At 32.7% G+C, this 14,188-nt stretch overlaps 1 protein-coding gene, 1 long non-coding RNA gene and 1 other non-coding gene across 5 annotated transcripts in view; all 3 read left to right on the top strand.

The window, feature by feature from the left end:
• The window catches only part of Syt7 (Synaptotagmin 7), a 259,700-nt gene that overhangs the window by 136,176 nt on the left and 109,336 nt on the right, over window positions 1-14,188 (top strand). The window lies entirely within an intron of this gene.
• On the top strand, window positions 2,236-3,743 carry LOC149895716 (uncharacterized). Of its 2 annotated transcripts, XR_016458434.1 has the most exons (3): window positions 2,236-2,818; window positions 2,942-3,003; window positions 3,078-3,743. It is a non-coding gene; the product is annotated as an uncharacterized LOC149895716 (long non-coding RNA). The 2 variants fall into 2 exon arrangements; XR_016458435.1 differs by having other exon boundaries at window positions 2,929-3,743.
• LOC149895715 (small nucleolar RNA U3) lies at window positions 6,836-7,038 on the top strand. The gene has a single exon (XR_016458457.1). It is a non-coding gene; the product is annotated as a small nucleolar RNA U3 (small nucleolar RNA).

Here is a 14,188-nt window from a genome sequence, read left to right as displayed (position 1 = left end):
CTATAAAATATACAACACCTACGTCTAATAAACTACCCACTACAATACACACATTGTTATAATTGCTTTATCCCTTAAGCTTTATGTGACAAAAACTATATTATTATATATCTCTATCAGCTGGGATTTATAAGAAAAGCCCACGAAATAATCTTATCAAGACAAGGAACAGGAAAAGCGATTTTATCCTTATTTCGCGTACAAGACAGTATAGTAGTATAGTAGCTGTAATTCAATATAATGAACATGTTTTTTTTTCGTTACGTATTATGCATATATATAAAGTGGAATCTTGAAGAGTTACAGACATTTTGTTTATGGCATGCTCTGCCCTTGATCTTGTTTACGTAATCTTGCGATTTCCCAATTCTCAAGATTTATTCATTTTGTCTTTCAACTTCTCCGCGGTTTCGTCTTGTATAATAATAGACTCGCTTCATCAATGATTGGAAATATAAAAAGCAATGTGTAAGAATAAAAATGTGTGCGTGTAGTAGTGTACACACGTAAGAAGTGAAACTTCTTTAGACATTATTTCAAAAAATAAGTAATTTACTATATGTACCTAATATGCAACTTTACAGAAATACGTCAATCACACGTGCCGCGTGGTAGGGATAAAAACAAGATGGCGCGTAACGGAAAAATGTCACGCGTAACGAAAAAATGTTACACTAAATTTTTTTCCAACTCCGATAAAGAAGTTTCACTTCAAAAAATCTTTCTAAATTTTATTAAAGCAGAAAATTTTGATATCTGTTTGTTTATTGATAACGATTCCTCGAGAAGATAGTGGACGAGTAGTTAATATCATATTATAAACTCATTGTTGAAGTGAAACTTCTTTATCGGGGGTGGAAAAAAATTTTGTGTAACATTTTTGCGTTACGCCGCGCGCGTGACATTTTTGCGTTACGCCGTACTCGTGACATTTTTGCGTTACGCGCCAACTTTTTCTTATCCCTACCACGCGTGATTCGAAGTATACTTTCTCCAGCGGAGTAGGGATATCGTATCGTTTTAACGTACGTCCTACCACTTTACTTGACCGTTCTTCTATTGCACTCGTATTTATTTCCAACGCTCTATGGTGACGTGATAATATTATATTAAAGTGATCAGCACAATCAAAGTGTTTATTTTAATTATTCTAATTCCAGTGAATTTAAAAAAAAGTAAGTAATTACATATCTTTTTCTAATACTTAGGTGTAATTATGGTATTTATTTTTCTAAGTTATTTAAAATTAACCTCACTTTTTGATTGTATTTTTCAATACACTAACACGTGGGTGGAATTATGGTATCAATTTTTTCTAATACTTGAATGTTGATTGTGGTATTTATTTTTCTAAAATTGTATTTAAAGTTAACCTCAGTTTTTGATTGAATTTTTTAAAACACCAACACGTGGGCGTGATCATGTTATTTATTTTTCAAGTTATTTAAGCTTAACCTCTGTCTTAATATGTATATATTATGTACTATGTGCGTCATTAATTTCTGACTGTTTCGAGATTTGGTGCAAAATAAAACAGTGTGTAAATAAAATTAAACAATTGAGTAAAAGTATAATTTCATAGATAACACGTTGAGAAGTTCCCTGTATAAATATATAATATACATATCTTGTATAAATACTACATACATACATAATATGTTATATGCCTATAGATCTTTACTCAATTGTTTTATTTTATTGATTTTTTACAAATTTTATTTACACACTATTTTATTTTGCACCAAATTTCGAAACAGTCAGAAATTAATGACGCACTGTATATTATATATACGTTTTAATATAGAATATTTTTTATTTTACAACCTTTACAACTTGATCATTAGGAATTTATTACCTCTATTGTTCGAACAAAAATAAGTTACCGACTTTAAGAACGTGCCGACAATGTAAGTACACTATTGTTTCTTAGAAAACATTTTAGGAGTATACGATAATAAATCTATGACTCACGTAAACACGTGTTTGCTTGATTGGTGTCAGGTGTTCAATTATAATTTTATGAATTCAAAATTTATAAGAATAAACCTCAAACTCTCTGTCCAATCAAAATCCGCCTAAGTCGAAATCCTTTATAAGCTGAAAACGGCAGTGGCCGGCGTAAATATTCAAATAGGTAGCGAGGAGCGAAGCGACGAGCATCTTAGGTTAACTTTTGAACTACCGCACGAGCCGAGCGAGCGAAGCGAGCGAGTTGCAGCAGCGGCCGGTGTAAATATTTAAGGTGATGAATTAATTTTTCTAACATTTACGGCCCTTTTCAAACCTTCGTAATTTTTATATTATTAAAGTTGTCGTGATGAAAATTCTTGACAAGAAAGTTCAATAGTAACACAATACGTCTACCGTTTTAGAAACATGATTCCATGATATTTTCTCGATAGAAAAAAAATACAAAGTTCTCATTGTTATTTTTTTATAATCTCTGGCATCTTCAAAATAACAAACGTAAAGTTACGACTTTTTGGATATTAACTATAAAATATACAACCTATACGTCTACCGATTTAGAATTTTGAAATATGCGATGGTTTTGAAATAAACAAGAAATACTTGAAATTAGCGCGCGACCAGCCAATATAGCGAGAGCCGCCCTGTACCTTCCTACCCCGATCGCTGCACGAGTCATTCCCGCTACGGCCGTCACACGGGGAACTTGTGTCGCTCGCGCAATCGTAAAAAAGGGTGACAACACGATAAGACAAAATGAGACAAATGGGGACAATAAAGAAAATAAGAAGAAGAAACATAAAGGTTGGAGAAAAAAGAATGCTTACAATTGGAACAAATTAATGAAGAAGTTGGTTTTATTTTAAATTTGATGATAATTGTATTATAGACGATGTTTGATATGTACCCCTGTTTTAAGTACATAACGAATGTGTAAGATTTTTTTCATTTATAGCATAGATAATCTTTTCAGAAATCCGGAATCCAGAAGGAAAATAAACCCACTGATTGTTCACAATGTGAACCCACTCCTTCGTAAGTACCTTTATTCAGTCAAAAATGTATGTTATCAACGTTCTACTGGTTTTATCGCATGATTCCATTTTTAGCAAAAAGCAACAAAGTGCAAAGAAATAAAAAATCATGGTGAACTTAGTGGAAGTATGGCGGACGTGATATGGAACAGGAGCTCATTGGAGTAGTATTATATTTAAAAAAAATACGAAAAAATTTCAAGAATTACATTTCTTAGTAGGTGGTAGATAAGTATGTTGTATAAAGAATTTGATGTTGATATTTATTTCATTTATACTTACTACACCTGTGCGGGAAATTGCTTAGTACTAAAACAGGTTTATATTCATATTTACATAGTAATGTGAGTTTTAATTTCGAAAAATTTTGTGTAAGTATATTAAATTGAGTTCCTGGGTGATCTGGAAACACAATTGGGCCCGGAAGATGGCGCTGCAGTCACTCCTCCTAATCACATGAACCGATTTGGATGAATATTTTGTGTGCACATTTCATTGTTGTGGGGTGATTGGTTGATTCGTTTTCACATTAGCTAATATTATGTATTTTTGTTGTAAACTTAATTTAATGTTTATAAAACATTATTATTGGTATAAATAAGCCAGTGTTCGTCTCACATTGCTGTACCTGCCTACCTACCCTACCAGGGCCTAACTTTGTTCTGGCTATTTTATTTTGATTATTTGTAATGAATAATTACAATTATAATAGAGTGCAAAAAATAAATACATGCGTCAATATATTTTGTATTTTTTTTTAAACAATTTTTCTATTTAAAAAAATATCATTCCGACCGCGGCTTTGCCCGCTTGGAATTAGGTTATATCGTGAATCCTGTTTTATCCCACAGAAGTGTTCAGTTCGGATAAAAGTATCCTATGTGTAAATCCAGGCAATTAGCTATATTTTATCAAAATTGGTAATGTAGTCTTGACGTGATTAAGTAACAACTAACAAAAAAATATACAAATTAACATCCAAAGTTTCGCATCAGTTTTACTGTATTAGTGATATCTTCCACTCTTGACTTTGACTGAGAAGAATTAGGGTTTATAACTTCTTTCAGAAATAGTACCTTTCATTTCTGGGCATGATGTAATATCTACGTCAGCATCAAATTCTATCTAAATCAATTCAGTAGTCCGCGTTATTGATTACCATTTCATTTTTTCAGAGTAACAATATTTTTTGTTATTTTAAAGATTATTTATAACCTGTATTATTTTGTAATAAAGTAAACATAACGAAATAATAATAATTATTAATAATGTCTAAGTAGTTGTTGGAAAGAAGATTATTTGTTTATAAGCAAGAAAATAAAACCAATAAATCAACAATTGAATAAATGTATAACAATATTATAACTGTATGACGACTCCATACATGTTTGTCCCGAGTCGGCCAGCGGCAGCGCGGCGAGTTTGCAAGAATGACTTCGCGAACACCCGCGTTCGCGATAGCGAGCTATTAGACTCCGCCCGCCAAGCAGTGGATTTTTTTTTGTGTATCGTCTTAAATAGGTAGCGAGGAGCGAAGCGACGAGCATCTTAGGTTAACTTTTGAACTACCGCACGAGCCGAGCGAGCGAAGCGAGCGAGTTGCAGCAGCGGCCGGTGTAAATATTTAAATAGGTAGCGAGGAGCGAAGCGACGAGCATCTTAGGTTAACTTTTGAACTACCGCACGAGCCAAGCGAGCGAAGCGAGCGAGTCGCGGCAGTGGCCGGCGTAAATATTCAAATAGGTAGCGAGGAGCGAAGCGACGAGCATCTTAGGTTAACTTTTGAACTACCGCACGAGCCGAGCGAGCGAAGCGAGCGAGTTGCAGCAGCAGCCGGTGTAAATATGTAAATAGGTAGCGAGGAGCGAAGCGACGAGCATCTTAAGTTAACTTTTGAACTACCGCACGAGCCGAGCGAGCGAAGCGAGCGAGTTGCAGCAGCGGCCGGTGTAAATATTTAAGTAGGTAGCGACGAGCGTGTGACTAACGTATTTCTTTAATATTGTATATAGTAAATTATTTTTTGAAAAATAAGGACATAAAGAAGTTTCACTTCTTACGTGTGTACTCTAGTACACGCACACATTTTTTTTCTTCAGTATTGACTATTGAGTCAAGTTTCATAAAAATGTGATAAAAACCAAAATATGCAACATTTAAGAACGAATTCAGACTAAAGGTATATTTAAATGGTCATTGAATACTATGTAGGTCAGGTTTACTAAAATCTAGTGTATAGAATTGAACCTAAATACGAAGCTTTAGATATTGAAATACGCCAAACTAATTAGTTTTCAAATACATTGAATCTATTCATTCCACTAATTACTAGCTATGAATTCGTAATGACTGCTGCCTTTCAAAGTATTAATTTTTAGTGAAGAACATTTTTTGTAAATCTTATTTTTAAAAGGCCTAAGTAGACCATTGAAACTATGTCAGCCTTAATAATATGTCTAGGAAATAGATGGTTATGTAAAGTTTTTTTATGCTTCTGAATTATTAATATTATGTAGATTGTAGATAGTACATACTAATGTAAGTTATTTCGTAGAAAAAGACTTGAATGACGAATTTTATCAATGATGGCATGTGTGGCATTAAATAAAAAGTATTGGACTTATAAAATCGTGTTACTAGGTACTTAATATTTTAGTATGTTTGTATACAAAGAGTTCGTTTGTAAGTCAAAGATGATAACCCTTTGAATTGATCTGTGTAACTTTTAATTTAATAATATGTACAACTGATTGAGGTTTAAATGTCAGATCTATAAATAAATGTTACTATCTGACCTACATTTTTGTAACTATAAAATAGAAACATAAGTGTAAGTTTCCTATAATTTATTTTAGCGGCTAAAATCTTTATTATACTATATCCACAGTCAACTGTGCTTATTTTGCACGCCTCATAAGCGAATCGTTGAGGTGGGTACTACTGTGACTTCGCGCAAAACATCTGATTTTTTAAACTTATAATGTCTTTATGTATCATACATTGCACTTGTAAGATAATACAAACTTTTTTAAAAAACAGTTTAAAAAAGTTCTGTCTTGGACGTCCGTGTGTCTGTATGTGCGGATCCTTTTTCTTGTTAACACGATAGCGACCGAAATACTTTACTAATCGAGTCTTTTTTTTCTCTTACGCTTGAATATGCTCAGGCCTCAGGAATAGAACCCTTTCAATTTTCAGGGTCTGATTCGATGTGGTTTAATTGTTATTAAATAAATAAAAATAATAATTAATAAATATTTATTAAAAAAAAATTATGAGGCGTGCACTTTTGGATTTTCCAAATTATTTATAACTAGCGGTCCGCCCCGGCTTCGCCCGTGGTACATGATATTTACGTTTTCTCTACATAAAAACCATCCTTGTACTTCAAGGAACATAATAAAAAAGAATTATCGAAATCGGTTCAGCCGTTCTCGAGTTATGCGCTTACCAACACATTTTGCGATTCATTTTTATATATAAGAAGATATGTACTTACATCAAAATGTTATTAAATTAGCATAAATAATATTTCAATATTAATCATATTCCTATATTTTACTTGTAATTTTCCAATATGTGGTATCAAATCTTAATAAAAATATCAGAAAAAATCGTTTTTCAGAATTTATAATTAGATATTTTGTACTAGATGTCGCTTTTATACATCAAGGGATCTATACCAATATCATACTAACAATCCACCACTAGAAGAAGCATAATTTTCCTTTAATTTCCACGAGATGTCACTACAATTAAAATTCCTCAATCTACATCACGCTATCGTACTTTTTTTCCAAGTACAGATTAACACCCATCTTCAAAATTTTGGCAAGACCTTACTTCATAGGATCATTTCTATAGTAAGCTCTTCACGAGAACTCTTACATTATGTAGGATCAGACCAGCCATGATGAGGAGACGTGGCGCGGCGCCCTGAGCGTGAGGCGGGCGGAGTCAGTTGGCTCCTGCCCTCGATGATCGTTCACCCCTCTGCTTGCAGGGGGGCGTGGAGTGCTGTCGCTGTCTGAGTGGCTTTTTTTAACACATTATATAAATTTTTATATCATCTCTTGAAGTGCATACAACTTTATTACTATTGAAGTCTGTAAACAACCCAACTGCTATTTATGTAGCATATTATGTCACAATCATAACTCTAATAATTATTACAAGACTACAAGTTATAATAGCTAATTATTACAAGTTATGTAATGGCTCTAGGGCGTGCCAAAGAAATACACATACGTACATAGTACATATTCTTAAAAACGTAAGTTTTCTTCTTTCACAGACGGGTATAACCTCAAGTCATTTAGAACTAGTGAATAATATTATATTATGGACTTATCTTTAAAACAGCTGATAAATACATAGGTACATAATAATTAATCGATATACATATCGCTCTTTTGGTACCTAGGTACTCTACCTAAAATGCCTATGAATATTTTCAGTATCCCAAAGTAGGTTGTGTACGAATATAATTTGGATACAAGATATTATTATTGGTTACTTTCGCTACAGATATAGAAAAGAAATAAACAATTGTAATTTGATTTATTTTCAATTATGTTGGTCCTTTCATTGCTCGTAAATATTTATTCATCAATTTCTATTTCTAATTTAATCTCATTATATTTAAAAGGTCAATAAGGAAAGAATACAAAAGAAAAATTCATAATTTATTTAATAAAAGCTCTCAGTCACTTAAACTTTCATAGAGCCGCCAAGAATTCATAAATAAAACTGATATCTCTTTTCCACTTGAAGTGTTTTCCTCAAGAGTGAAAGAGAGAGGTCATTATAGTAATGATTATAAATAGTTGGTAGACTATAGTGTAGAAATATCTAGGGTTTGGTAGATAAAGTGTAGGCTATAAGGAATCTTAAATTATTAATGTAAAGTTCTTCATATTTATGATACTTGTTATTGATGTAGCTTAGGTCGAAAGTACCTACTAGAATATAGGCTATAGATTATGGAAAAATTACTTTTATTCGCACTTCTAATATCAGAAAATAACTGAATCGATTGTAATGTCTGAAAATTAATTTAATATAATCGTTATATCATATTATATTGTTATTTTTATTATCTTTTTAGAACTGTAAGAATGTTTTTTTGGTTGGTATTTGTATTTACATGTATAGTGAGCCTCGGAAATAAAAACATACGGGCAGACTGAAAATCAGCGCTGCTCAGGCGTTAAAGCCCGACAGCACGGCTGAGTCTGACCCGATTGCCATGTAACTACTTAGTGTATGTTTTTTTTTAGTAATATAAGTAGTTGAAATGTGGCAATAAATATTTTTTTCTTTCTTTTTCTTTCTTTCTTTCTTAAAAATTCGGTGTTAGATAACCCATTTATCGAGGAAGGCTAATATCATTACTCCAAGAAACCGCGAAGCGCAGCTAGTTTTTACCCGACTGCCAAAGAAGGAGGGTAATGTTTTTCGAGTGTATGTAAGTATGTATGTATGTCTTTTCCTTTGTGACCACCTGTAGCCTAAACGGCTTGATGGATTTTGATGTATGAGGTATCGTTAGATTTGTCTTGATTACGGGAGTGTCATAGGATACATTTTATCCTAAAAGTCCCACGGGATAAAGACATAATAATATTTTTTCTAAATTTCCCTTTAAAAAAAATATGTATGCGGTATCATTAGATTCATTTCAATCACTCTTTTTTTAGTGTGCAGTCGGGTATTTTGTTTTTTTAATAATTTACTTGTTTATATTTGCTGACATAAAATACGTTGGGCCGAGCAACAATACTTTGTAAAATTATATACAAACCATTAAATATTATGTTATATTGATTAGTAAATCACTACATAGTATAAAACAAAGTCGCTTTCTCTGTCCCTATGTCCCTTTGTATGCTTAAATCTTTAAAACTACGCAACGGATTTTGATGCGGTTTTTTAATAGATAAAGTGATTCAAGATGAAGGTTTTAGTATATAATTTATTAGGTTTTAGACAAAGCGGGCCAAGCCGCGCGCGGTAAGCTAGTTTAGAGATAAAAATATTTAATTTCATATACTTAAACAACGCATTAAAATCCGGTTGATTGGTATAAATAATTCTAAATATTATTATCTAAATATTCGCTAAAATAAAAAATTTAAGTTTGAAAAATCTGATGTTTTGCGCGAAGCGACAGTAGTACCCACCTCAACGCTTCGCTTATGAGGCGTGCAATAATCTATTAGTCAATAGTAGGATTACTAAGTTAGGTATCTGATAGGATGAGTGCTAATACTAAGTAAAAAGTAAGCTAAGTTAACTATGCAAATGTAGTATTAACTTGATTGATTGAACGTACCACAGAAACGATTTGGCAAGTGTATTAAGTTATTTCTGTATAATAATTATTATCCTATCCAATGCTATCCTACTATTACAAATGCGAAAGTTTGTGAGGATGGACGTATTTATACGTATGTTTGTTACTCTTTCACGCAAATACAGCTGAACCGATTACAATAAAATTTAGCACACATATACAGGGTAACTTGGATTAACACATAGGATAGGTTTTTATCCCAGAAATCCCACGGGAACGGGAACTATGCGGGTTTTTCTTTGAAAACGCGGGCGAAGCCGCGGGTGGAAAGCTAGTTAACTTATGATATAATATTATAGTCAATAGGATTCCTCGATAAATGGGCTATCTAACACCGAAAGAATTTTTCAAATCGAACCAGTAGTTCCTGAGATTAGCGCGTTCAAACAAGCAAACAAACTCTTCAGCTTTATAATATTAATATCCCGACATTTCGTACACTTTGCAGCAAATCTATAATTTCTAAATGTATTATTCTCGCGGAAAATCAAACAAGAAAAAAACTAAAATATTTTTATTTAAGAGGACTACAAGAGCTAGCTGAACTTGAGTGACTCGCGCACACATTAACACAATCGACGACGGTTGATGGAGATTCAATGATTTCAATGATTTCAATAAAGTTCAATTAGCTTTCATCTTTTCAATTCAAATTCTACATTCCTTAGTAATCTATTTTTAAATTACTATTGGGAGTTTGTATTCATAAGTAATTTGAAATTTTGAATTTCAATTTATTACAAATTTCTGTCATGAACCAAAGGCATTATTTTTAGTATTATCGCTAACAAGAAACCAAAACTGTTTTAATTACCTATGGGCTATGAAACTGCACTCTGCAGCTCTATGTTCGTTTGGTCTAAATAAGTGTGAAGTCCCGTGTCCCCTAGTGGGGTAAGGGGCAGATGCATTATTCATACATCTGTTTCACTGATCGTTTTTCTTTAGGGACAAGTAGGTGATCAGCCTTCTGTGTCCTGCCAGACCGAGACATTTTTTTTTCTTCGTCTCCACCGGGAATCGAACCCAGGACCCCTCGGTTCTACGCTCACGCGTCAACCACTGTACCAAGGAGGCGGTCTAAATGCAAAGTAAGAAGAATAGAATAGACATGTCACATAATAATAAATTAATAATACACGTAACCTCAATAAATGTAAACTACACATAAAGTTGATATCAAACATGTAACTTTGTCCTTTCTAAACATTTGCTGAGCTTTGAGTGGAAATTTGAATGTGTTTTGAGTGAGAGATATGAAAATATTAAATTTATAATTTATATAATATAGCTTTCCGCCCGCGGCTTCACCCGCTTTGTCTAAAACGTAATAAATTATATACTCAAACCTTCCTCTTGAATCACTCTATCTATTAAAAAAAAACCGCATCAAAATCCGTTGCGTAGTTTTAAAGATTTAAGCATACAAAGAGATATAGGGACAGAGAAAGCGACTTTGTTTTATACTATGTAGTGATGATACATTTCTATAGGTAAAAATAAAACGTAAGTTGTAATATTTTTCACAAATTTTTATTTAATACTATGTATACCAGTAGATCATGTTTGGATATTACTTTTCGTGTTTCTCTCCATAATTACACTGCCTTCCATTTACAGTGCATTTAGATCAAACAAGCGAATGCTCATTCTAACCACACAATTCTTTTAGTGTAAACAGGCGTAAAGCATACTTTCGTTGTTCTTAGTGCGTTCAAAAAGATTATATGCAATGTTCTAATACTGAACAACATTGAATAGAGTTTTCGTTTACACTAAAAGATCACGAAAGAATGCTCTCGCTTTAGCTCTAGCTTTATGTTCGTTTGATGTAAATGCACCGTAACTAAAATGTAAAAAAAATAGCCGAATTGGTCGAACCATTCTCTTGATTACTTGAGAGTTTTACGCCTACATTTGCGAATCAAGTTTCTACTAGAGTATTTTCAATTTCGGTTCAGTTACTTCGGACCTTATTAGATACAAACATAACATGTTTATATTTATGATAGTCAGTCAAATCGCCCCAGTTACGGAGCTCATATAAGTTGTTAAGTAAGCAGTAATATTCCCTCTGTTTATGACTAGCAAATGCTTCGTCTAAACACCTACATACCTATTATGTGAATACTAAAGTTTCACTCCAATTTATAAACACTACTAGATTTCCGCCCGCGTCTTCGCCCGCGTTTTCAAAAGTGAAACTCATAGTTCCCGTTCCCGTGGGATTTCCGGGATAAAACCTATCCTATGTGTTAATCCAAGTTACCCTTGATATGTGTGCTAAATTTCATTTGAGTGAAAGAGTAACAAACACACACACACACACACACATCCTCACAAACTTTCGCATAATATTAGAAGTATATTATAGAGAATTAAATAATTTTATTTATGCTCTAGATAAATAACAAATTGATACTTAACCTAGGGTATATTGTAACAAACGGCGACCTTATCGCTAAATAGCGATTTCTTGCAGACACAATCATTATTGTAGATTTAAGTTGTGGTTTATCTTACCCTACTAATTAAATTCAAATTCAAATTCAAATATTTTATTGCATACCAATACATTTTTACATATTAGCAACCTTATGCAGGTATTGCAAATTGCAATACAATAAATATACAATTACAATAATTATATTATCACACACATTACAGTTGGTATCGAAAACAAGAAGAAAACAAACAACAAAAAAACAAATCTTAAAGTAACCTCATAGTTTAGTCGTTAATCTGTCGTTTAGTCTCGGCTTGGTATATCCATCTGGTAATACCCATTAATTAATTATACGTGCCGTGTTTAATCCTGCGTTAATCCCTCGATATATTATAAACCACGGTTTAATAAGTTTGTTGAACTAGCTCTGTAGAGCGGTTTTACTTAATTTTCATATGAATTCAATAGTTGTTTTTCGTGTTATTTTCCCACTAATCTGGTATTCTAGTAATAATATGAGTATTTTTTGCAGAACATGTTAAAAGGAAATTTCTTTGTATTAATAAAGAGGAAAGGAAAGCTTTTGCAAACAGAAATTGTATTTAAGTACCTACGATTAAATTATTATTAACACATTGTTCTACATCTTTGATATTAAACTTTATCTAATTATTAAAACAATTGTGGTCCTATATTGCTATAGAACGATTCCTTCCATACAACCAAAAGAAGAAAATATAAATAAATAAATAAATATTATAGGACATTATTACACAAATCGACCTAGTCCCACAGTAAGCTCAATTAAGGCTTGTTTTGTGGGTACTAGGCGACGATAAATATTATTTAATAAATACATATATAGATAACACCTAGACCCAAGAACAAATAATTGAGTTCATCACACAAATATTTGCCCTGACCGGGGATCGAACCCGGGACCGTCGGCTCAGTAGGCAGTTACTTTATACGACGCTAATATTATGCGTCGTCAATAATATAATATAAGTATTAATGTTTTTGCAAACACAATATAACTACCATTTATTATTATTTTCATCAAATCAATATATTCCGATTTGTTGATTACAAACTCCTAACTTGCCACTTCTATAATCCATACTAATATTATAAATGCGAAAGTAACTCTGTCTGTCTGTCTGTTACTCAATCACGCCTAAACTACTGAACCAATTTTCATGAAATTTGGTATGGAGATATGTTGATACCCGAGAAAGGACATAGGCTACTTTTTATCCCGGGAAAATGACGCAATCCCGGAAATCCCACGGGAACGGGAACTATGCTGGTTTTTCTTTGACTGCGCGGGCAAAGCCGCGGGCGGAAACCTAGTCTAGTATATTATTCCTAATCTAGGAATAGTAATAGAATTTACCGCTCGCTCAAGTGTTAATTTCGTTGGCAAGTTTAGAACTAGTCTGTAGTCTGTTCCTAATAATTAGGTTTAGGAAGCAACTGCAGTTCCCGTATCTATAACTTTCAAAGTTACTATCCTAGTAATATTAATACGAGTATGTTTGTTATTCCTTCTCGTAAAAAGATCATGTTTAACAATATTAGTTTGTTAATTAAAAAAGTAAATATTAAATTAGTGGTCCATTTTGTGGACCCCGCTCCCCCTGGAACCGGCTTAGCTACGAGCAAATTACCATTTCATGTTTTCTATTTCTAAAACATAATAATTAAGGCTATTATTAAGACACTTCGCGAATAAAGTCGCGAACCAAACCTAGTTACTTTTATAACACTACTAGCTTTAAGCCCGCGGCTTCGCCCGCGTTTTCAACGAAAAACCCGGATAGTTCCCGTACCCGTGGGATTTCCGGGATAAAACCTATCCTATGTGTTAATCCAAGTTATCCTTTATATGTGTGCTTAATTTCATTGTAATCAGTTCAGTAGTATTTGCGTGAAAGTGTAACAAACATACACATACACATCCTCACAAACTTTCGCATTTACAATATTAGTAGGATAAGGCCTATAATTAGCTTTTACCAAAATAAAAATAAATGAAGCATAAAGATCAATTTTCCACAGATTAAAAAAGTTTGTTCAGTATAATTTGTATAATAACCGTTAAAATCCTTTTGGACCGAAATAAATCTAAGAGGAAAATGTAGCGAAATTTTGTATACGTAATTCTAAGTAGATTTATCAAATATAAATATTCTGGGAGCTCTTCGGTATTATTTTCAGGAAAAATGTCGTATAAAAATATTCACGTTATTTTTTCTTTAGATTATGTTTTATGTATAGGAAGATTTAAATCGTGTATCTTCTATGATTCTTTCGTGCAAAAATATAACGAATGTTTTGAAATTTTACTAAATAATAAAAAAAATATGGATACATGAAAACACA

This window comes from Colias eurytheme, chromosome 30 (genome assembly GCF_061535395.1).
Source record: "Colias eurytheme isolate Ceu_HAF_F1 chromosome 30, ilColEury1 Martin Lab GWU primary, whole genome shotgun sequence".
Classification (NCBI taxonomy): Eukaryota; Metazoa; Arthropoda; class Insecta; order Lepidoptera; family Pieridae; genus Colias; species Colias eurytheme.
The sequence above is the reverse complement of the archived record's forward strand: the minus strand, read 5'-3'. Positions and strand labels throughout refer to the sequence as shown.